The following is a 22,204-nucleotide window of genomic DNA, read 5'->3' as shown; positions in this document are numbered from 1 at the left end:
TTCCAGCTTTAATTTAATTTTGTAATCTGGATCCATTTACCCACGTTCCTCGGGAGTGTGTGTGGGGGGATTATAAAAGCTAGATGGGAATAGCAGTGAATTTGGAGCCAGATATTTTGGGTCAGATTCTGTCCTTGCTCTTAGTTTGCTTCTCTGGGCCTCAGTTGCTTCATCTATAAAATGAAGGGATTGCACTAGGTCTCCTTTAAATTATCTTTCAGCTCTAAATCTGTGATTCTAAAACCAGAGGACAGCATCAAAAAGAAACCACTGAATTGTTTGTGCTGATATAGCTTGGGGAAAAGATGGAAGCACCTCAGAAAGCTTATACTAGCCTGAAAATAATGAATTGGTGACTTGCTAACAGCAGAAGACAAATGATTAAGAAGCTTTTCTATTTTAGTCTCTCTGAAGGCTCTTAGATTAGGCAGGAGTAAAAAAAAAATCTGTTTAAATTATTATGGGGAATGCAGTGACAATAACTTCTCAAGCATAAATATTTAATGCTAAGCCTCATGAGCAGGAGAAGTGGCAAAAGATTACTTGAGGACTGTGAGAGAAGTCAACTCTTTGGAGGGGAGGGTGGGGGAAATAGCATTGTGGGAAAACAAGAAAGTGCATATTCAAGACTGAGCAAAATGGCAACCTTTGCTTATTCGTGACATGCTTTTGCTGCTTTCTAGACTAGAGCATCTGAATAAAGATAAACCATTAGGATCTAAAAGAAACAGAGTTAAGTGTTTGTGAGAGGAACCGACTACAATAAATTCTTACTTGAATCAAACTGTAGGTGATTTTTGAAACAGCCAGTTATTTGTCTGCCAGCCAAGCAAATAACATTGAAAACAGCATGCAATATGTCAGACTTCAAGGGAAATTCTATTGGTGTAACATTGGCTTGAATCCAACATTATGTTGAAAAATAATCTGATTCTGGTATGACATATTTCTTCCTGAACCTTGACTGAAAATTATTGAAGATCATTTTGTGATTACTGTAGTGGTAGTTCACTTATGGCTTTTAAAAGTCTGGAAGAGTGACCTTGAAATTTGTTGATAATTAGCTAAACACTCTGAATTCATAAGCTTCTTGGAATGGTGTGTTACCACCCACTGCAAGCTTCTTAAATGATGTGACAGGTGAGGAAGCAAATACAAGGTTTTCTTCATTAAAAATGTACAGCTCTTCTAAGAAATGTTAGCTAATTGGATATTTGAATCACTTGGTTAATATTTTTAACCAAATTTATAATATGCTATTTGTGTACTTAATTTAATAGCTTCTCTTTCCCCTTTCTTGCTTGTAGTGGAATGGCAAGGGAAAGGGGGAAAGAAGTCAGATAAGGGTTATTTCACCTATAAAAATCAGCCCATCTCTTTACATAAGAACACACAAGAAAGTCCAAGCATAAAATCATAGATTTTTCTAGCATTTAAGTTGGAAGGGAATATTAAACTCCACCCTGAAGAGCCCTCGTGTTAGAGATGAGAACACCGAGGTTGTTGAGGTCAAGAGAGCTAAAGTGACTTACTTGAGGTTCTAAGATTTGAACTTTGTTGTTGTTGCATCCTTTCAATTATAGCTGATTCTTCATAACCTCATTTGGGGTTTTCTTGGCAGATACTGGGAGGGGCTTGCCATTTCCTTCTCCAGCTCATTTTACAGATGAGGGAACAGATAACCAGGGTTAAGGGTCTTAACCAACATCACCAGCTAGTAATTATCTGAGGCCAGAAGTGAATTCAGGAAGACGAAACTTTTCTGACTCCAGGCTTGGCCTCTATCCTTATACTGCATTCAAAAACATCCTAGTTTTCCCCATTCTTAAAACAACAACAGTGACCACTACCTTCACTGGAGAGTACCACCTTCTCAGGCTAACATCCTGTATATGTCTTTTCCTTTCTTGGTCAAACTTTTAGAAATAGCTGTTAATACTTGTTCCTTCCATTTCTGGTATTCTTACTTCCTGATCCTTAATTACATTATGACTTCTGACCTTATTACTTATCTTAGATTGCTATATCCAAAGTTACTGATAATGTTTGAATTACCAACATGAATTTATTTTCTCAGTTTTCATATTTCTTTGACCTCTCATCTACATTTTACATACAATATTGATCAAATTGTCCTCCTGAATATTCTTAGTACAAGGTTTTCATGATATGAATGCTCTTCTGGTTCTCCCTTTTTATCTTAATGACTTCCTTCTTAGTCTCTTTTGCTGGCTCATCATTTATAGTACATCATTAACTTTTGATATTTGCTAAGACTTTTTCCCTGGCTCCCTTATTTTTCTCAATACTTTATTAGTGACTTCTTTTTACTCAAGTAGTCAATTACTTTAGCTTAGTTCAGGCCTTTATTACCTTTCCACTAGACTATTGCTCAGGTTATCTCATTGATTTCTTTATCTCATGCCTTTCTTCAATCCATCCTCTTTATCATTGCCAAAATGATTTTCCTTAAGTTCAGATTTACCCGTGTCAGTACTCTACTAATTAACACCAATGATTCCCTATTCACTGATATGAAGCACTAAAACTGGAATGATAAGTAAACACAAGAAGATAAAAAAAAGTACTATAGATCCAAGAGGACCAAAAATTCAATCCTAAAGGAGGATATTAATCCATAATAATTGTACTCAAAGACTCAAGGGAAAAATGTATTTTCTTCTAGGACTGCATGAGTACATAGAAGAAATAAAAGAAAAGATGAAAAACAAAATAAAATAAAAGCTTTGAAGGAAAAAAATTAATGGATTAAATATCTTAGGAAGAAAGTGGTAAGCAAATTCCCTGAGAAAAACCTAAACTCTCTGAAAACTTAGAATAGGTCAAACATAATCAGGGGCTCTATGAGACTGCAAAAAATATTAGAACAAAACTGAAAGATTGAATTATTAGAAGAATGTTTAATATCAAAAACAACTTAACTCAGGAAACAAGTCAATGAAAGATAATTAGAAAATCATTGTGCTCCTGGAAAACAAGTTAAAACAAATCAACAGCAACAACAATAACAAAAACCATCACAAAGCTTAGAAACCATATTTCAAGAAATTCTAAATGAGAACAGCCCAATTCTCATTAAATCCAGAGAACAAAATGAATATAGCAAGAATCCACCCATTTTACTTTTAAAAGAAACCCCAAAAAGAAAAGTCCCAGAACTCTCAGGTAAAATTTATAGCTCCTATGTCAAAGAAAAAATAAAGCAAGCAGCCAGAAAGAATGACTTCAACGATCAAAGAACCAGAGTCAGAGTTACATAAAACCTGTTAGCTTCTAAGAATTTTTAAATAAGAGGAGATCTTGGACTACAGTGTTCTAAAAAGCAAGAGACATGGACTTAGAAGCAGGAATAACTTTATTTACAAATCAGAGTATAATCCTACAGAAGAACAATGGAATCTTCAAGCAAATAAAGGCCTTTAAAGCATTTCACATGATTGGAATGTATTAAAAGAAAATTATACAAACATGGAAGAAAGATAGGGGACAAGAATCAGATGAATCATATTCATAAGTGAATTGAAATAAATGGGAGTTTGGCAATTCCCTTGAAAAAAACACAGCATCAACAATAGCAAAAACCAAACCAAAATCAAAACCAAAACCCAGCCTATTAAGATGTTTTTATAATGCAGGAAAAAAAAAGTAGTTTAGAAGGAAATATAGAACTGTAAGTAACACATGGAACTAAATATATACTTTAAAATATAGCTTTTTAAAATGAAGACTCAAGAGTTTTATATCCAAATCTTTTTAGTGTTATGCTGTTTATAAGAAAATAGATTTTTTTCAAGTGTAGGTTTAGAACAAAACAATAAAACTTATTTTTAAAAGGTTGCTTTAGTATATAAAAGAAAGAACAGAATGAATAAACTCTTAATCAACAAATAAACTGATAATATTAACAATGTGATAGAATTTATTGATATTTGTCTTTGAGTAAAATTGTGTAGAACAGTTAAGTAGGTATCTAGCTGACAAAAGCAGGAAGACAAATGTGGAAGGGGAAGGATATGAAATAGGATAAAATAGAAACTGGGAAGAAACATTTAATATCAGCTCATCCACTGCCTTCATTTGACAGGTGAGAAAACTTTAAAAAGAAAGGGCTTTTATATCAGTAACTGGCTTAGTTTCACTTAAATGCATTAGGATATTATATCTCCATTAGATTTTTGCTACTACTCAGTCAATGGTATATTATAATACATGTAACTAATAAAACAATCAAGTTAATTTTTTAAAAATCTGAGAATTTTAGTGGATGTTTAGCTTAATAAATGTCAATAATATCACATGACAATCCCCCAAACTATGAGTATCTTATTTCATTAATAAAGTCATAGTGTCAATACTGGTGAAGTGATGTCTTGATCAGAGACCTGTCTTCTGTGAACTGCATTTTAGAAAGTAAATAAACAAGCTAGAGTATATCAAGAAAGGGATGAGGATGTTGAGACTGTCAGTGGTTATATTGCTTTGTGAGATCCACTTGAAGGAACTTGGAATATTTAGTCATGAAAAGAGAAAATTTTTTAAAGGGTTTTTTTTTGTTTTTTTGTTTTTTTGTTTTTAAAGAGAAACGTTTTAATTATTTCAGTTATCTGAAAGATTGTCACATGGAAGAAGGATTGGCCAGGTTCTGCTTATCTCCACAAGGCTGAGCTAGGACCCATGCAAGAAAGTTGCTGCAGAGCAGATACATACTCACTCTAAGGAACAATTCTTGCACAATAGAGCTATACAAACATGTACCTCCATTAAGAGGTATTTGTTTCTCCTTTCTTGAAAGTTTTAAAGAAGAGGTTGGATCACTCTTAAAGCCCATTTCCCCTTTTATATAAGTACTTTACTATTGGCCATGATGTGTATGATAAAATGCTTAATCAACCAGTGAAAAAAAACAGATGAATTTCATAAGAATCTAGGGAGCTTTTCACAATTGTTGGACACGATGTATCAGGAAAACTATCCAATCAAAGATCTATAACAGATGCTGCTATCAGAATAATTTCTGTTAATGATTGCTTATCACAAGAAAACTTGATCTTACTGAAATGTCATCAGTGTCCTAAGGCTCAGAAAACTAGTTTATGATATATACTAAGACCATGTTTAATTCCTGAATCTGCTGTCATGGAAACTGACACTTGCTTAGAAGATGAATGTTTAAGATGATATATAAAAGTAAAAAAAAAAAGATATTTTAAAATATGTTTGCAACGTGATTTAAATGAACACTCTATTGGATTCTGAATCAGTGAAGTCTAGTTTATTCAGAGGTCAATCATATTTTCACAGAAACAAAGTAGAATAATCCTTCCCTATCCCATAATTCTGAAACCAGTTTAAATGGATTTAATCTGAATTGTTCTTTCAATTTGGGGCTCCTATTTATTTCGTCTTCCTATAGAGTGTGTGTATAGTAACATTCACTAGGTTAAGTGTTATGCAAGCATTATTCTTCCTGCCACTGTGTTTATATTGTGGTATCCTTTCATTAGTTTTAGCACCATTTTCTAGAAAATTAGGAAAACATAAAACAGACCAAAGATTTAAATGAATCATTTCTGGTGAATGAAAAGAAAGTAAACGAAAAAGAACTTGAGTTAAAGTGTGGAATAACATCAGATAGCAATATAATAACCTAATGATATTTAGCATTATCATGAATGTTGATGGAATTTAAGAATCAGCTATTTGACAACCATCTAGATCTTTTGGGAGATCCAGAGAATGATGTGGTGAATATTTTTGATAGTATTGTACTATTGAGAAAATATATATATATTTATAAATTCTGAGAAAGTTGCATTTTGGTCCTGACATATGATTGTCAGAATACCAATCGTTAATTTACAGTAAAGACAATGTAGTGCTATATGCACCTGGTGGAAACCACTAGCAGTTATAACATGATTATCATAGGGCTCTTTTCACCTGAACTAGAGAAAGGTCTCAAGGATGGTAACAATTTGCTCAGAGATGGAATTCAGAAGGAAGCAACCAACCCAAATACTATAGGAAAATGCAGGAGAGAGGCCAGAGCTTTAAGGCTGACTGGTAATACCTAGGATGGTCACTTCAAGTTCAAACTAGTAATTACTATATTACTGGGAAGAGGTTGGTAGAGGGAGACAGATCAGGCAGGTAGAGGAAAGGATTGAAGCAACACTCAAGAGAGCCAGAGCAGGGATCAGGGTGGAAGCCAAGTTCTGAATGCTGGTGGGTCAGAATTGGGTTTTTAGGATAGATCTTGATGTGATGGACTTAATGCACAGAAAAAAGTGTGTATGATTCTACCACCTTTTGAAGAAATAACAAGGAATTGGAGTTTGTGGGAAATGTATGTGGCCTAATACTATGTTATCAGTGGAGGACAACCCAAGAACAAGTTCTGTTATGATAAGGATGTAAGTAGAGGATTAAATACATAAGAGAATTCATCCAGAATGGCATGAGTGAATAAAAGAGGGAAGTATCACTTCTGGTTGGTAGATAAATGAATTTTGGACAGGGCAGTTTTAATTAAATGATGAGATCTGAAGTTGTTGGTTGATTGATTGTTGTCCTTTCTTCTGGAAGAAGACCAAAATTACATTGCTGTTAGAGTCAAGTTAGTCTGAAGCCAAATTAGACTTGTTCACTAGTGACATTTAAGCTCTGCCTTGAAAGAAGGAAAGAAGGATTTTCTAAGTAGAGATGGATTTGGGAAAAGACCATTCCAGGCTTGGGGATGGTGGTGATTTGCAAATGGCATGGAGACTGTGAAAGGATAAATAAAATTAGGTAATTGTCTGTTTTGATTGGACATAGAATATACAAAGAAGAATACTGTAAAACAAGTGACATTTTTAAGTATTTATATGACTAGAAAAGGAAGTGAGCTGATCATTTAGCAAAAGCCAATTATAACAGCTGGACATCCAAAAATTTCACTACCTTTTGGAGAAGAAATTATATCTGGAGAAGGGTCACCTGAGGGGAATTATTTTATTGCTTTGTCTCTGTATCCTTCTTATCTAACATCTCCTATTATTTTGGTGTTATGCCATCTGTTATGTTCTTCATAATGAACTTTGAAATGGAAGTCAGAAATGTAAAGTCAAAATAGTAAAATAGTTTACATGTTTTAAATCTCCTTATCATTTTGTTTTTTTCTGTCACCATCTTGGTGCTGCACCATGCTGCCATCTCCTTTGTAAAGAGCATGGGATAAGGTTGTGGTCATAATTTTACCACTTCACAATAGCATTTGTGTAGCACTTTTAAGATTTGCAAAGTGCTATTCTTATCTTATTTCTTTTAATCTCACAGTAACCAGTGAGCTAGGTACTAAATATTATTAGCAGTCACCCATGGTAGGAACCATTTAAATATATTTTCTAGTTCAAAAATTCTATGAATCGGTGAATAAGAGAATTCTTTTTTGTTGATAGGAATGGTGTTTTGAAAACACTCAGACAGTGATGGATCACAAGCTAGGTACAATATTGGACAATTGGAAAATTTTATTAAAACTTTATAAACTGGTATAGTTAAGTTAAGAATTAGGAAATCTCTGTTTCCATCTTAAAATGGAGTGTTCAATGACATGATTTGAATTGTAGATAACATTTGGTGTACAGGGAAGGGAGAAACCATGGAACTATCTGATAATTTTTTAAAACTGAAACATGGTTACAAATTTAATACATGAAATTGGCAAACTAAATGGGAGTTTCAAAGAAAATATAGACTTCTACAGGCAGCACTAAATGTCACAACTCTAAAAATAATCAAGGAAAAAAATGAGTAGAAAAAAGTCAAAAGAGTGAATCTCTAGTGAATCACAGCCTAGCACATACTGTGTAACTAAGAGTTGGGTTTTCAGGAGAAAATGAAAAAGTTTTAGGATTCCAGAACAGCAGGCCAGCAGAATTTTACAAAATTTCCACATCATACCAGTATGTAGCAGGAAATCATGAGTTCACAGCAGCAGCCTCAAGGGGCGGTAGCCTTTCCTATTCTTGGCAGCTATTCATCACTAGAAGGGAGGAAGGAGAATGCTATGATACTAGTGTAGAGAGAAGACTTAGATACTAGAGTGATCCAAGAGAGTCAATCCATTCTCGTATGAGGGCCCTAAAAAAAGGTAGATCTATAGATCCTCAGTAAATGAGCAAGTTAATGGTATAAGGAAGATTTCTATTTTATTAGGAACTGGAAGATCTCTAGGGAATAAATGGAACATTTTAGAGGAAGGCAGAGCTTCTCTTAAGCCTAAGTGGCACTGGGATTCAGGGCTAGAACTTAAAAAGGTGGTAGAACTAAATCTGAACTGAAAAGTGGATGAAAGTTAAAAGTACAAAACAACTAGAGGTTCAAATTGAAGAGCTAGAGATCTACCACCCAGAATAGAATCTTAGAAGCATGTTGCTTAGGGTACTTAAATGGGAATATCAACAGTTGGAGGAAGAATTTTTTTTAAAGTTATTTGGGCATAAACAGAAAGAAAAAGGTGAGAGATTAGTTAAATCATATAAATGGTGGTTAAATCATATGAATCTATGGTAAGCATAAGAGTAATATTTCCTGAAATATAAGTAATTGGCCTCTAAGCGATGAGACAGAAACAGACAGACAGACACATACACAGACACAGAGAAGGACAGAAAAGAGTAAAGGATGATATTAGTACTATTTCTCAAAATTAAACCCAGAATTGACAGAGTTCATTATGTTTCCTAGTTTACTTCCTTTTCTTAGTTAGATTCACCTCTGATTCTTAAAGCAAGGATATAGAGACTGTATACTTCTTAAGTCAGAAAATGAAGAGACTAAGTCTAAGTCAGACTCGCCCTTATGCAGCTGAGTTTAATACCAATGGGCATTAGATAATTCCACTAGGGGAGATTATGGTCATTTATTACTTCCAAATATCTTGGCTATAATTTCTATCACAAACTCCAATTATGTCTGTCTCCTTTTGCAATGCAATTACCTTTATTCTACTTTTAGAATCATTTAGAACACTACAATTCTTGCCACATCTCTAGTCTTAATTTGACTTCCTGTTATCAACTTCCACTCTGCTGAGGTCTGCTTTCTTCTCTAACTAAAGGTAGTCCCATTACCATTCTTCTATCTCTTAAGCAGCCCTAGAATTACCACTTGATGGCTAGATTCCACTTAGTTCAAGAATTTTCAAATTCTGTAAGATTTAATACCTTGTAGTTGAGTTAAGAATGTATTACAGAAGAAATTTGGAATTGGACAATTTTCAGAATAAATAGTGTTGTTGACTTAATTGAGCATATTTATTGAGCTGGGACAAAAAGAATTGAACTAATAAGTGAGACAAGGGAAAAATAATATATAAATGCATATTCTCACATCTCTGTACTTATAGCTATAGAAAATTTGGAAATGAGGAAGTACTTGTATTATTAGTGAAGCCAATAATGTAATTCCCACGGGGCCCCATGGTCTTTACCTTGTTTTAAGTCCATAAACTAGACCTCTGGCTCGGACAAGAAGGTCAATAAACATGTTATTCAGTAAGAGAATTGGGGAAGAAAATAGGTTAGCAACTATCTTTTATCACTTCTAGGAATATAATTCATAATTCTCATTCTCTATTGATGAGAAGTCCATAGTGTCCACCCCTTCTCCCTAACCCAATTATTATCTTTAGCCCTAAAATCTGCCCCTCTTAATATTTCCTTTGTCCCCCTCTTTTTTAAGGTATCAGAATCCTCCCAATCCCCTAGGCTGACTGATTTTTTTCTCTGCCTTATCTTTTACATCTAAACATTTGCCAAGTCCTGTCAGTTCTACAATTCTTATAGTCTCTTTTCTTTATTCATACTGTCACCATTCCTAGTTTATTCTCTTTTATAATCTTTCATTTGGACTTTTGTAACTATTACTTATTAGACCTCTCTCTTTTCAGTTCCCTTCCTCTTTACTGCTCACAAAACTTTCAAAAATAATTTTCTTAATTTGACTCTCTTGGTTTCCTGTTAAAAACAACAACAACAACAACAACAACAAATTTTCAGTGGTTTCTTATTTTCTCTAGGATAAAACACAAGCTACTTAGTTTGGCATTCAAGATCATCCAAAGCTTGGCTCCAACTCACCTTAACCTTCATATAATGCTGTTATGGGAAGGTAGGGGCTCTGTGTATTTAGGGAAAGAGTGCAAATATTAAGAAAGGAAACTTGTTTTTTAAAAAAGATTACATTTATGTAGCATTTACATTCAGCTAAGTTCTTCACAGTAAACTTGTGGCAGAGACAGTGCAAATATGCCTTCTATTTTTTATAGATAATAGGTGAAGTTCAGAAAATTTAAATAATAATGTTGTTCTTGTTGTTGATAATAATGATGATAACTAACATTTATATAGTACTTACTACATGCCAGATACTGTGCTAAGTGCTTTAATGACTTATCCATAGTCAGAGAAATAGTTATTAGCAGGACTGGAACTTGAAGCCAAGCTTTCTGATTTCAAATACATTATCCTTTTCCTTAGATTGGGTTGTTGGGGATTGAGGCAGGGGGTGGGAGGAACTGAAACAAACAAACAAAGAAAGAAATCTCAGACCTTTTGGGAATAGAGGAATTGAAAAGGAAATAAAGTATAGGATGGCATCTTTTCCTCCCAGGGGAACCCTAAGTGCTGGAATTTAAGCATCCATGATAAAGTATGGCATTTGGATATTATAGGACTATTCTCATCTATGGTGAGGTTTGGAGTAAGCAAGGAGTAAAAGGCCATGGCTGACATTACTTTTTATCTAGAATAAAAGCGTGTCCATCCACTGGCTGGGTCAGTGGGGATTTGCTTTAATGTCTACTGGGCTAATCCAACTTTTAATTAGTTGGTATACTAAAAATGAAGTACAAGTATAGTGGCGGGCCTTCTTTAATGATTAATTTCTGGGAACAAAAAAAAACCCATTGTTAGAGTTCAAATGTTGGAGTTCTTGTTCTTCTCAAAGCACAGGGCTTAGAGGCTTAGAGCCCTCTGAATATCTCCAAATCCAAAGGTTCTGTCCTTCAGCCTCTGCCTCTGCTTTCTTCAGCCTCCAACCAACACAGAGATGGAATGTCTCTCTTATCTCCTTCTGGGAAGCCCAGCCACCAACTACAGTGGTGTGAGATGAAGATGAATCTGGTTGTCCACTGAACTCTCACTCGTAGCTTTATCCTCTGAAAGCTCTTCATCTGCCACCAGCCAGCCAAGAGGAAAAAATGTATTCTCGAATAGCTCTCTCTCCTTATATGCGAATCTTCTGAGAGAATGGGATTATGGGTTTTCTCCCATAGTGCTCTCTGGCCCAATGAGCTTTAAGGGAGGTGTGAACTCCCTTGAAGTTAGAAAGTGTACTTTGTGAAGCTAGCATACTTGTGAACTCCAATGAGTAAAGGTGTGAACACAAGCCTTGTATTAATTAGTTCTACTTAGTACCTTGTTTCAGGTTCTGCCCAAAACATCTTCTTGTAAGATTAGATCAACTCTAATTACTTAGCAGTTAGTAAGGATTCCAACAACCCATAAATGTTATACTTTAGCTTTGGGGAAAAGAAAGCCCCAAGATTTCTAATATTGGACAAACTGGTAAATCTTTTTGAGAACCTGGTGTACCTGTCAGAGGAGGCATATCTTTCACAATAATATGCTACATTTTGATAAATGCTATGGATAAAAAGGTGAAAACAAAGCACCCCCTGTTTTGTTTGAATTTATGTTCTTTTGGGGAAAATAACATGTGCATAGATAATTAAATACAGAATATATTGGGAGGGGTAGTAGAAGGCACAGGTATAGTATGAAGGGCAGTTAGCTAACAATGGAAGGGTAAGGTAGAATGGGATTAGCTACACTGGAGATATGGGACTGACATGGGTGGTTATAAGTATTACTAGCCTGGGAAAGAATTTCAGTCTTAGCATTTTATGACACAGAACTATTCTCAGTAGAACTAAAGAGTAGTGATCGAATTAACTTTGATTTGATCATCAGTCACTGAGAAAGAAGTAGAAACCTGGGGTGGGGCACATGGTGGCAGGACTGAGGGGAAGTTCCTAATTCTGCCTCTAATCAGACAGGAGGTCATGCAGTCATAGGGTCATGGGATCTGAAATTAAGAACTAGAAGGGACCTTAGAGACAATTTTATCCAATCTCTTTGTTTTACTGCTAGTGTTTTACCACGACTGAGGTTTAGAGAATTAAATGACTTATCAATAGTGTTATGACTATTAAGTCAAAAAATAATTTCTCAGGGAAAAGGACCTATTTATATAAAAAGTATTTCTAGTAGCTCTCTTTGCGGTGGCTAAGAATTAGAAATTGAGAGGATGCCCATCGGTTGGGGAATGGCTGAACAAGTTGTAGCATATGCTTATGATGGAATGTTATGCTGCTATAAGAAATGACAAGCAGGATGATTTCAGAAAAACCTGGAAAGTGATGGAAAGTGTACAGAAGCAGAAGAATGTTGTATGTAGTAACAGCAATACTGTATGTTGAAATTTGTGAATGACTTTCTCATTCTTAGAAATACCAGAGGCAAATACCAAAAGCCAAAATACCAAAGGTCTCATAGTAGAGCATGCTATCTGCCTTCAAAGACAGAACTGATATATTGAAAACAGACTGAAGCATGCTTCCTTTCCTTCCTTACCCTCCTTCTCCTTCCTTTCCTCCCTCCTTACCTCGTTCCTCCCATCCCTCATCTTTTTTCCCTCCCTGCCTCCCTCCCTTCCCTCCTCTCCTCCTTCCTCCCCCTTCCCTCTGTCTTTCTCCCTTTCTTCCCTCTTCCCCTCCCTCTCTCCTTCCTCTCCCTCCTTCCCTCTCTCTAACCTTCTTCTCTCCTTCCCTCGCCCTCCCTCCCTCCTTCCTTCCTTTGCTTCCTTCCTTCCTCTCTTCCTCCCTTCCTCTTTCCTTCCCTCCCTCCCTCCCTCTCTCCCTCCCTCCTTCCTTCCTTCCCTCCCTCCTTCCCTTCTTCCCCCCTCCCTCCCTCCCTTCCTCTTTCTCTCTCTCCCTCCCCCCTCCCTTCCTCCCTCCCTCCCTCCTTCCCCCTTCCCTCCATTCTTTCCTCCCTTCTTCCCTTCCTCCCTTCCTCCCTCCCTCCCTCCTTCTCTCCCTCCCTCCCTCCTTCCCCCCTCCCTCCCTCCCCCTTCCCTTCCTCCCTTCTTCTTTCCTTCCTTCCTCCCCCCTCCCTTCCTCCCTTCCTCTTTCCTTCCTCCCTCCCTCCCTTCTCCCTTCCCCCTCTCCCTCCCCCCCTCCCGCCCTCCCTCATTCCCTCCTCCCTCCCTCCCTCCTTCCCTCCCTTCTTTCCTCCCTCCCTCCCTCCTTCCCCCCTCTCTCCCTCCTTCCCCCCTCCCTCCCTTCTTTCCTCCCTCCCTCCCTCCTTCCCCCCCCCTCCCTCCCTTCCTCCCTCCCTCCCTCCTTCCCCCCTCCTTCCTTCCTTTCTCCCTCCCTCCTTCCCCCCTCCTTCCTTCCTTTCTCCCTCCCTCCCTCTCTCCTTTCCTCCCTCCCTTCCTTTCTCCCTCCCTCCTTCCTTCCCTCCCTCCTTCCTTCCCTCCCTCCCTCCCTCCCTTCCTCCTCCCCCCTCCCTCCTTCCCTCCTTCCTTCCTTTGCTTTCTTCCTCCCTCCCTCCTTCCTTCCTTTGCTTTCTTCCTCCCTCCCTCCCTCTCTCCCTATCTCCCTCCCTCTCTTCCTCCCTCCCTCCCTCTCTTCCTCCCTTCCTCTTTTCTTCCCTCCCTCCTTCCTTCCCCTCCCTCCTTCTCCCTTCCCCTCTCCCTCCCCCCCTCCCGCCCTCCCTCATTCCCTCCTCCCTCCCTCCCTCCTTCCCTCCCTTCTTTCCTCCCTCCCTCCCTCCTTCCCCCCTCTCTCCCTCCTTCCCCCCTCCCTCCCTTCTTTCCTCCCTCCCTCCCTCCTTCCCCCCCCTCCCTCCCTTCCTCCCTCCCTCCCTCCTTCCCCCCTCCTTCCTTCCTTTCTCCCTCCCTCCTTCCCCCCTCCTTCCTTCCTTTCTCCCTCCCTCCCTCTCTCCTTTCCTCCCTCCCTTCCTTTCTCCCTCCCTCCTTCCTTCCCTCCCTCCTTCCTTCCCTCCCTCCCTCCCTCCCTTCCTCCTCCCCCCTCCCTCCTTCCCTCCTTCCTTCCTTTGCTTTCTTCCTCCCTCCCTCCTTCCTTCCTTTGCTTTCTTCCTCCCTCCCTCCCTCTCTCCCTATCTCCCTCCCTCTCTTCCTCCCTCCCTCCCTCTCTTCCTCCCTTCCTCTTTTCTTCCTCCCTCCCTCCTTCCCTCCTTCCCCCCTCCCTCCCTTCCTCCTTCCCTCTTTCCCCCCTCCCTCCCTCCCTCTCTCCCTCTTTCCCCCTCCCTCCCTCCCTCTCTCTCCCTTCCTCCTTCCTTTCCTCCCTTCCTTCCCCCTTCCCTCCCCCCTCCCTCCTTCCCTCCTTCCTTCCCCCCTCCCTCCCTCTCTTCCTCCCTCCCTCCCTCTCTTCCTCCCTTCCTCTTTTCTTCCTCCCTCCCTTCCTCTTTTCTTCCTCCCTCCCTCCTTCCCTCCTTCCCCCCTCCCTCCCTTCCTCTTCCCTCTTTCCCCCTCCCTCCCTCCCTCTCTCCCTCTTTCCCCCTCCCTCCCTCCCTCTCTCCCTTCCTCCTTCCTTTCCTCCCTTCCTTCCCCCTTCCTCCCTCCCCCCTCCCTCCTTCCCTCCTTCCTTCCCCCCTCCCTTCCTTTCTCCCTCCCTCCCTCCCCCCTCCCTCCTTCCTTCCTCCTTCCTTCCCCCCTCCCTCCCTCTCGCCCTCTTTCCCCCTCCCTCTCTCCCTCCCTCCCTCCCTCTCTTCCTCCCTCCCTCCCTCTCTTCCTCCTTCCTTCCTTCCTTCCCTCCCTCCCTCCTTCCCCCCTCCCTCCTCCCTCCTTCCCCTCTCCCTCTCTCCCTCTTTCCCCCTCCCTCCCTCCCTCCCTCCCTCCCTCTCTCCCTCCCTCCCTCCCTCTCTTCCTCTCTCCCTCCCTCCTTCCCCTCCCTCCTTCCTCTTTCCTTCCTTCCCTCCCTCCTTCACCCTTCCCCCCTCCCTCCCTCCTCCCTCCCTCCTTCCTTCCTCCCTCCCTCCTCCCCCCTCCCTTCCTCCTCCCTCCCTCCCTCTTTCCTCCCTCCTTCTCCCCTCCCTCCCTCCCTCCTTCCCTCCCTCTTTCCCCCTCCCTCCCTCCCTCCTTCTCCCCTCCCTCCCTCCTTCTCCCCTCCCTCCTTCCCCCCTCCTTCCTCCCTCCCTCCCTTCCTCCCTCCCTTCCCTCTCTTCCTTCCTTCCTCTCTTCCTTTCTTCCTCCCTTCCTCCCTTCCTCCCTTCCTTCCTTCCTTCCTTCCTTCCTTCCTTCCTTCCTTCCTTCCTTCCTTCCTTCCTTCCTTCCTTCCTTCCTTCCTTCCTTCCTTCCTTTCTTCCATCTTCTTGTATAAAATTGATAATATGGAATTGTTTCACATGGATTTAAGTTACTGTCCCAGGAAGAGAAGAGAGAAGGGAGGGATAGAATTTGGATATCATTACTTTAAAAAAGTTGTTCTAATAAAAAAAATAAAAATATATAAAAAATTAAAAACAAATATATAATATAATATATAAGAAAAATGTAATATATATAATAAATAATATATTATAAACATAAAAGAAAAAAAATTTAAAACAAAGACATGGTCTCTAGTCTCCAAAGTGAACCAAAATCATTCATAGCAAATTCAGTTGTTAATCTAAATTTATAGAAAATTCCTTGGAAGAAGAAATCAGGCTGCCATTGTTACTGGGTGTTGGAGGTTTGTGAGGAGAATCTATCTTGGCAAAGCAGTGAGCCGAGAATTCCCAGTGCTGTCCCTGTGTTAGACCTGTGGAATTTTAAATATCTTGCCTCAAGGTTTGTTTTTCTTTGCCCCAGGCAAACTGTTCCACTTATTTGTCAGCCACTGGTCTGGTATTGCTGCTGTAGCTTAGTGAGCTTACTCATGAGCTCCATGCTCACTATTTTTAAGAGTTTTTATTTTCTCGAATTGAGAGGCTGCTCCCTTGTTGATCTTTTATGTTTTGTTCATCCAGTTAGTTGCAATTTGTTTTCCATCAGCTTCAAGAATGCCCTTACCCTAGACGAATTGGTTTTGGTTTAAGCACTTAAAAAATAGGGAGTAAGTATAGGAACTGAGACCTTGGTAATTTTACACAGTTCTGCTACCTTCCTGGCCCATAAAGACCTGGAACAGTCTAGGAAAGATTTTCTGCCCCAGGGTTGAAATGCAATCAGTTGTGATATATAAAATAGAAAGGTTTCTTTATCAGCTATGGTACACAGTGACAGTGAGAAGTGTGTGTGTGTGTGTGTGTGTGTGTGTGTGTGTTACTTTGAAATTAGAGAGGGAACTTCAAAGAATAATTTCTCAAATGAAAGCAATAGTAGAAATTGATGTGGGCAGAAAGTAATTAACTGTCATTAAATACCGAAAATATCAATTAGACACTAATTGCTCTATAGTTTGTTTTATTTTGTACAATTAGATGTAGGTGTTTTTAGTTTTTTAATAGGTACATATAAATAGGTGTATGCAAAAAACAAAGCTTCTTAAATTTTTAGCATTATGTAAGTTTTGGAAAAATAATAAAACTCTTCTGCCTTTTGAGTGGAATTAAGAAACTGAAGAATTTTTTTTTTAATTCCCTGTTGTTACATGTTCATAAGGCTTCAAATTGAATATTAGAAATATTACAGAATTATGAGATTTAGAATTATTATTAGATTAGAATATTAGGCTTGGGGAGAGGGGAGAGAGAGAGAGAAAGATAAAGAGAGAGAGAGAGAGAGAGAGAGAGATGGGTAGGAAGAAATGGTTATAGTTTTCCTAAATATCTCCCCATTTACCTGGAAAGGGCAGTCTCAGGCTAAGAAGTGGAGACAAAATCTTTAATCAGGGCAATCTATATATATTCTTTGGTTTTCTGAGAGATTCCTGTTAACAAGTACAGGTATCCTTATAGGCCCAGACTAGGAAATGTTCTGATGGGAAAGCACAAGCTTAGGTATTAATCTCTAATACCCCTATTAGGAATAGTTTAGGACAGAAGTTGCTTCTTTAAGTATCCAGGACATTGCCCTCTTCTTTTCCCTCTTCCTGCTGGTAGAGGAGGGCTCTTCAAAGTCAAAACTCTTTTCATGATATGAAAATGTTTTAACTTCTAATTTGATCAATATTGATAGATATAAGTCCTATAAACAAAATTATTGCTCCTATAATTTTTAAGAGCGCAAAAGGAAGCTTTCTATCAAGGGACACCATTCTCTCCAGACCATGGAAAATGAAAGTGTTGGTTCTAAGGATCATCTTTTCTTCCTTCTCCTTTATCTCTCTGTTCGGAAGTCCCTAAGAATTCAACCTCATTTTTCTTGCTTTGGACCCCTGAGATTTGAGCACTTTTAACAGAGGCTATAATACTTGATAATTACAGAGACTTAGTATTGGAAGGTACTTCAAAGATCACTGAGTTCTATCCATATGTGAAGCAGGAACCTCCCCTATAGGAGTCCTATCGAGTAGTCACTGCATAGCCTATTTTTTCCTTAAGAGTCATATGATTCACTTATAAGCACAGCTTAAAATTTTAGGGAATCCTCCCTCCTGTGTTGAACTTAAACTTACCTTTTACAGTTGTGCCTGTTGTTCCTAGTTCTGTCCTCTGGAGTCAAGTAAGACAGGCCTAATCCTTCTCCATGGACAGCTCTTCAAATATTTGAGACCATCATCTCAGACTCCCTTTTTCTGGGCTAAACATCCCAGATTCCTCCAATTAATTCTTATAATGCATCATGTCACCTCATCATGGTGGCTGTCTCTTCTGGACTTAATACAGTTTTTTCAGTGTCCTTGTTGAAACTCAGAAATCAACAGAATGAGTGCTCCAGATGAGGTTTCACAGGGTGTGATCAGAGTGGGACTCTCTTTATTTTGGGTACTCAGCATCTGTCAGTGTAGCCCAAGATTACGGGCTCTCCAACTGCCACATCACAGTGTAGCCTCCTTCCCTGGAGATAAAAAGCTACACACAGATCGGGTGCTGACACACAGCAGCATGTGGCAGCCCTCTTTATTACCAGATCACCCCACTTGTTTGTTCAGGTGTGCAAACACCCAAGTGAGCCAAGATGATAAAGCTACAAGCAGCGTAGAGACCCTTTCTGCTCCTATACAGTCATTGCATCACAATTAATGGTGCTGCGTTTTCTTGTGTGAAAGCAGAGATGTCTGGATATTTTTTCTCTTTTTCTTCTCTTTCTTTTTGCCTCAACTTTCCACCTTGTACATATGTTTGTTATTCTTTTTATTCCTTCCCAGCTTTGTAAAAAAAAAAAAAAAAACACCTGTTTTTCACAAGACCCCTATTTGTTATTATCTTCACTATTCAATCCCTTGAGTGTTTGATTTGTTACATCCTTTCTAAATAATCGATTTGATTATGAAAGGGTTCTCATGGAGACATATATCTTTTCAAGAATCAAACTTTACTGTACAGGGAGAGATCCCCATCATCCCCACCCCATCCCCGGAATGTATACAGCCCAATTTTCCTGTAAACAGACTGAGGGGGTATTCCTGAACCTGTTTATTTGTCTTTCTCAAAATACTAACTTAAAACTTCAAGCTCCAATAGTCTCTCATTCGATTCTCTAATAATCCTTGCTGATTATTGTTCTATATAGTTGTCCTATGTACCTTTTCCCTTTTTGTTTTATGAGAGCCATCTATGCTAGATGCCTCTACTTCTTTTCCTCTCACTCAATGCAGTCTGGCTTCTGACCTCATCCCTTAAATGAAACTGCCCTCTCCAGTTACCACTGATCTCTTTTTTGCCACATCTAATGACATTTTCTCTATCCTCCTCCTTGACTCTTCTGTTTCCTCTGACACTGCTGGTCACTGTCCTTTTCTGAAGACTTTCTCCTCCCTAAGTTTATAGGATACTGTTTCCTTCTGTTTTTCTTGTTACCTGCTTTACTGCTTATGTTCTGACTTCTTTGCTGGATTTTCATCCAAAAACTCCCATTAAATCTTGTGATGAAGAGAGCCATCTACACCCAGAGAGAGGACTGTGCAAACTGAGTGTAGTATACAACATAGCATTGTTACTCTTTTTGTTGTTTGTGTGCATTTTATTTTCTTTCTCATTTTTTTCTTTTTAATCTGATCTTTCTTGTTCAGCAAGATAATTGTATAACTATGCATACATATATTGGATTTAACACATATTTTTAACATGTTTAATATATATATTAGATGGGTGGGGAAAGGAGGAAAATTTGGAACACAAAATTTTGCAAGAGTCAATGTTGAAAAATTATTCATGCACATGTTTTGAAGATAAAAAGCTTTAATAATTAAAAAAACACCTCCCATTAATTGTCTCTCTGCTATTATTTCCCAGACCACCCAGCCCTATTTTCACTCCTACACTCCAATCTTGACTCATCAACTCTCTCTTAGATATATCAAACTGGATGTCTTGTTGACATCACCAATTCACTATATCCTAAATAATTCTAATTCATTGTGTTTCCTCTACAATGTTCTTGTTTTCCAGTTTTCAAGGCAGCTGGTAGTACAGTAGATAGAACACATTAGGCCTGGAGTCAGGAAGACTTGAGTCTGAGCAAGTCACTTTACTCTGTTTGCCTCACTTTTCCTCATCTGTAAAATGGGAATAATTATAGCACCTACCTCTCTGGGTTGTTGTGAGGATCAAATAAGATATTTATAAAAGATATTTTTGCACAGTGTCTGGTGTTGGAAACAAAATCCTGGACCCAAACAAGGGTGCAGTAAATGAACAACCTCAGGATGACAGTTTAAACTTTGAATATGTTCCTGCAGGAATGGGTATGAAAATTCAAAAAGAACTTACACACTTTACAGAAACAAGAGGCATAGCCTTTTATCTGTGATCCTGACTGCAGAATCCCTCTCCTATCTACCCATTGGCTGGAGTGATGAAGCTAATGTTCTTTCCCAATCCTCCCACAACATACATCCCTTAATATGTACCCCTCTTCCTATTACATACATTACATGAACATTAAAATGAGCCTTACCTCCCCTGGGAGGAGTTAATATTTATGAAGCAATTAATTATGTGCATGCTAGCCAAGCTATGACCTTTGTCTACTTTCAGCCTCTTTTTCTTTTTCTTTTTTTTCACCACATAACTAGTTCTGTCCAGTTTTACCTAGTTCCCACTGGTTTCAGAAGATCCTCTGCTCTCCTCCTTTGAACTACTTTTGGTTCCAGACTTTTGGTTTTCCTCCACTATAATCATAACTGTTTATTGTTTCTCACACTAGTACGTAGTAGGAACTGTCCTTCCATTTCTTCCCTACCTCAAGTCTCCTTTCTCCAATCTCTTCTCCACTTGACTTTCAAAGTGATTTTTCTAAAAAGCAGGTCTGATCTCGTCTCATTGCCATTCAGTAAACTCCATTGGCAATTCATTGTCTACAACAAGTTCACAAACATTTAGCAAGTGCTTTTCCTTACATCAAACACAAATGAAAAGTTCTCAGCTTCTGCTTGCTCCTTCCCAGGCACTCCACCATCAGTCTACAATGCTCAACTTTCAATTTCTTGAACATAGGTCAGATCCTACTTGTTGCAGAAAGTTATTCCCTTAATAATGCCCTCCCCCCAACCCTGCTTTCCAGTGAGCTTGCTGAAACTCAGAACTCAATAGAATAAGTGCTCCAAATGAAGTTTCTGAGATTACGTCTACTCTGTATTTATCATGTGTATACATAGTGAATTATATGTTGTTTCTGTAATTAGAATATGGACATCTTGAGGACAGGGGCAGAATTTTTTGCCTTTCTTTTTGTCCCTAGTGCTTACCACAGTTCCTTGTGCATAGTAAGCAATCAATAATTTCTTTTTTACAACCTGACTTGGAATTCAACCTTTTGCAATCTAGCTACTGAAGATTGCATTACTCAATTGAAACTGCTCTTTCTAAAATTTCTAAACATGGCTTAATTGCCAAATCTAATGGTGGTTTTTTTTGTTTGTTTTGGGGTGTGTGTGTGTGTGTGTGTGTGTGTGTGTGTGTGTGTGTTTGTTTTTTTTGGTGGGGAGGGGAGGTTGCCTTATCTTTCTTAACCTGTTTTCTGCATTTGACAGCATTGACTTTCTCACCATTATCTCCCATTTTCTTCTCCCTGGATTTCTGTGATGAAATTCTTTAAGTTCTCCTACTTTTCTGCTTCTCACTCACTTTTCCTGGCTCATCATTCTGTCAAGCTCCCCAGCAGGGGATGTGCCAGGCTTTCCTCTTTTCTTTCTACACTCTGTATCTCATTAGGTCCTGTGGATTTAATTATTATCTCTATGTAACAGTCCATATATCCAGCCATGTTCTCTCCTTTGAGTTTTAGTCCCACATGACCAATTGCCTATTGAACATTTCAAATTGTGTCCTGGATGTCCTGGAAAGATCTCAAACTCATCATATCTAAAATAGAACTCAACGAATCCTCTTTTTCCCCCCAAATGTCCTTCTTTCTGTCACAAGGTATTGCAATTCTTACAATTTTCAGGATTAATAATGTTAGCATTACCTCCCTTCATCATTCTTCCTCACTCTACATATCCATTCAGTTACCCTAGCCTGCCATTTCTTTCTCCACATCTCCTGCATTTGCTTCTTTTTCTTTACTCATATATCTACTTTCACAGTAGTAGATAACCATATTTTCCTTTACTATCTCCCTTTGTAGGGAGATATCTCATGTAAGAAATAGTATTTTTAAATTCAAAAAAGAAAAAGAAGAAAAATGAGCATGACCCACAATATATTAAAAACATCTGAAAATGTGTATTCCATGCATGACATTTGTGAATCCCCACCTCTGCAAAGGGGTAATATTGGCATATCTTTTCATATCTCCTTTTTAAATTAGTGCTCGTTTTGGTAAATTAGCCTCATTCATTGTATTGGGGTGATGGTGGTGGTTGTTTTTTTTTTTTAATTTTCATTGTAGTTATTATGAATATTATTTTCTTACCAGTTTACTTTGTATAAGTTCATATAGAATATTCTATACTTCTCTGTATTCATCTCCATCATCATTTTTTACAGCCCAGTAATATATTTCAGTACTTTCTTGTACCACAATT

At 38.8% G+C, this 22,204-nt stretch overlaps 1 protein-coding gene and 1 long non-coding RNA gene across 3 annotated transcripts in view; one reads left to right on the top strand and one right to left on the bottom strand.

Moving 5' to 3' along the window:
• Nucleotides 1–19,495, bottom strand: part of LOC127548350 (uncharacterized) — a 38,548-nt gene extending 19,053 nt beyond the window's left edge. The window contains exon 1 of the long non-coding RNA XR_007950364.1: nucleotides 17,690–19,495. This is a non-coding gene — a long non-coding RNA (uncharacterized LOC127548350). The remainder of the gene's footprint in view (nucleotides 1–17,689) is intronic.
• Nucleotides 1–22,204, top strand: part of MSRA (methionine sulfoxide reductase A) — a 527,887-nt gene that overhangs the window by 231,384 nt on the left and 274,299 nt on the right. The window lies entirely within an intron of this gene.

The sequence above is a fragment of the Antechinus flavipes genome, chromosome 2 (assembly GCF_016432865.1).
Source record: "Antechinus flavipes isolate AdamAnt ecotype Samford, QLD, Australia chromosome 2, AdamAnt_v2, whole genome shotgun sequence".
NCBI classification, from domain to species: domain Eukaryota; kingdom Metazoa; phylum Chordata; class Mammalia; order Dasyuromorphia; family Dasyuridae; genus Antechinus; species Antechinus flavipes.
The sequence above is the reverse complement of the archived record's forward strand: the minus strand, read 5'-3'. Positions and strand labels throughout refer to the sequence as shown.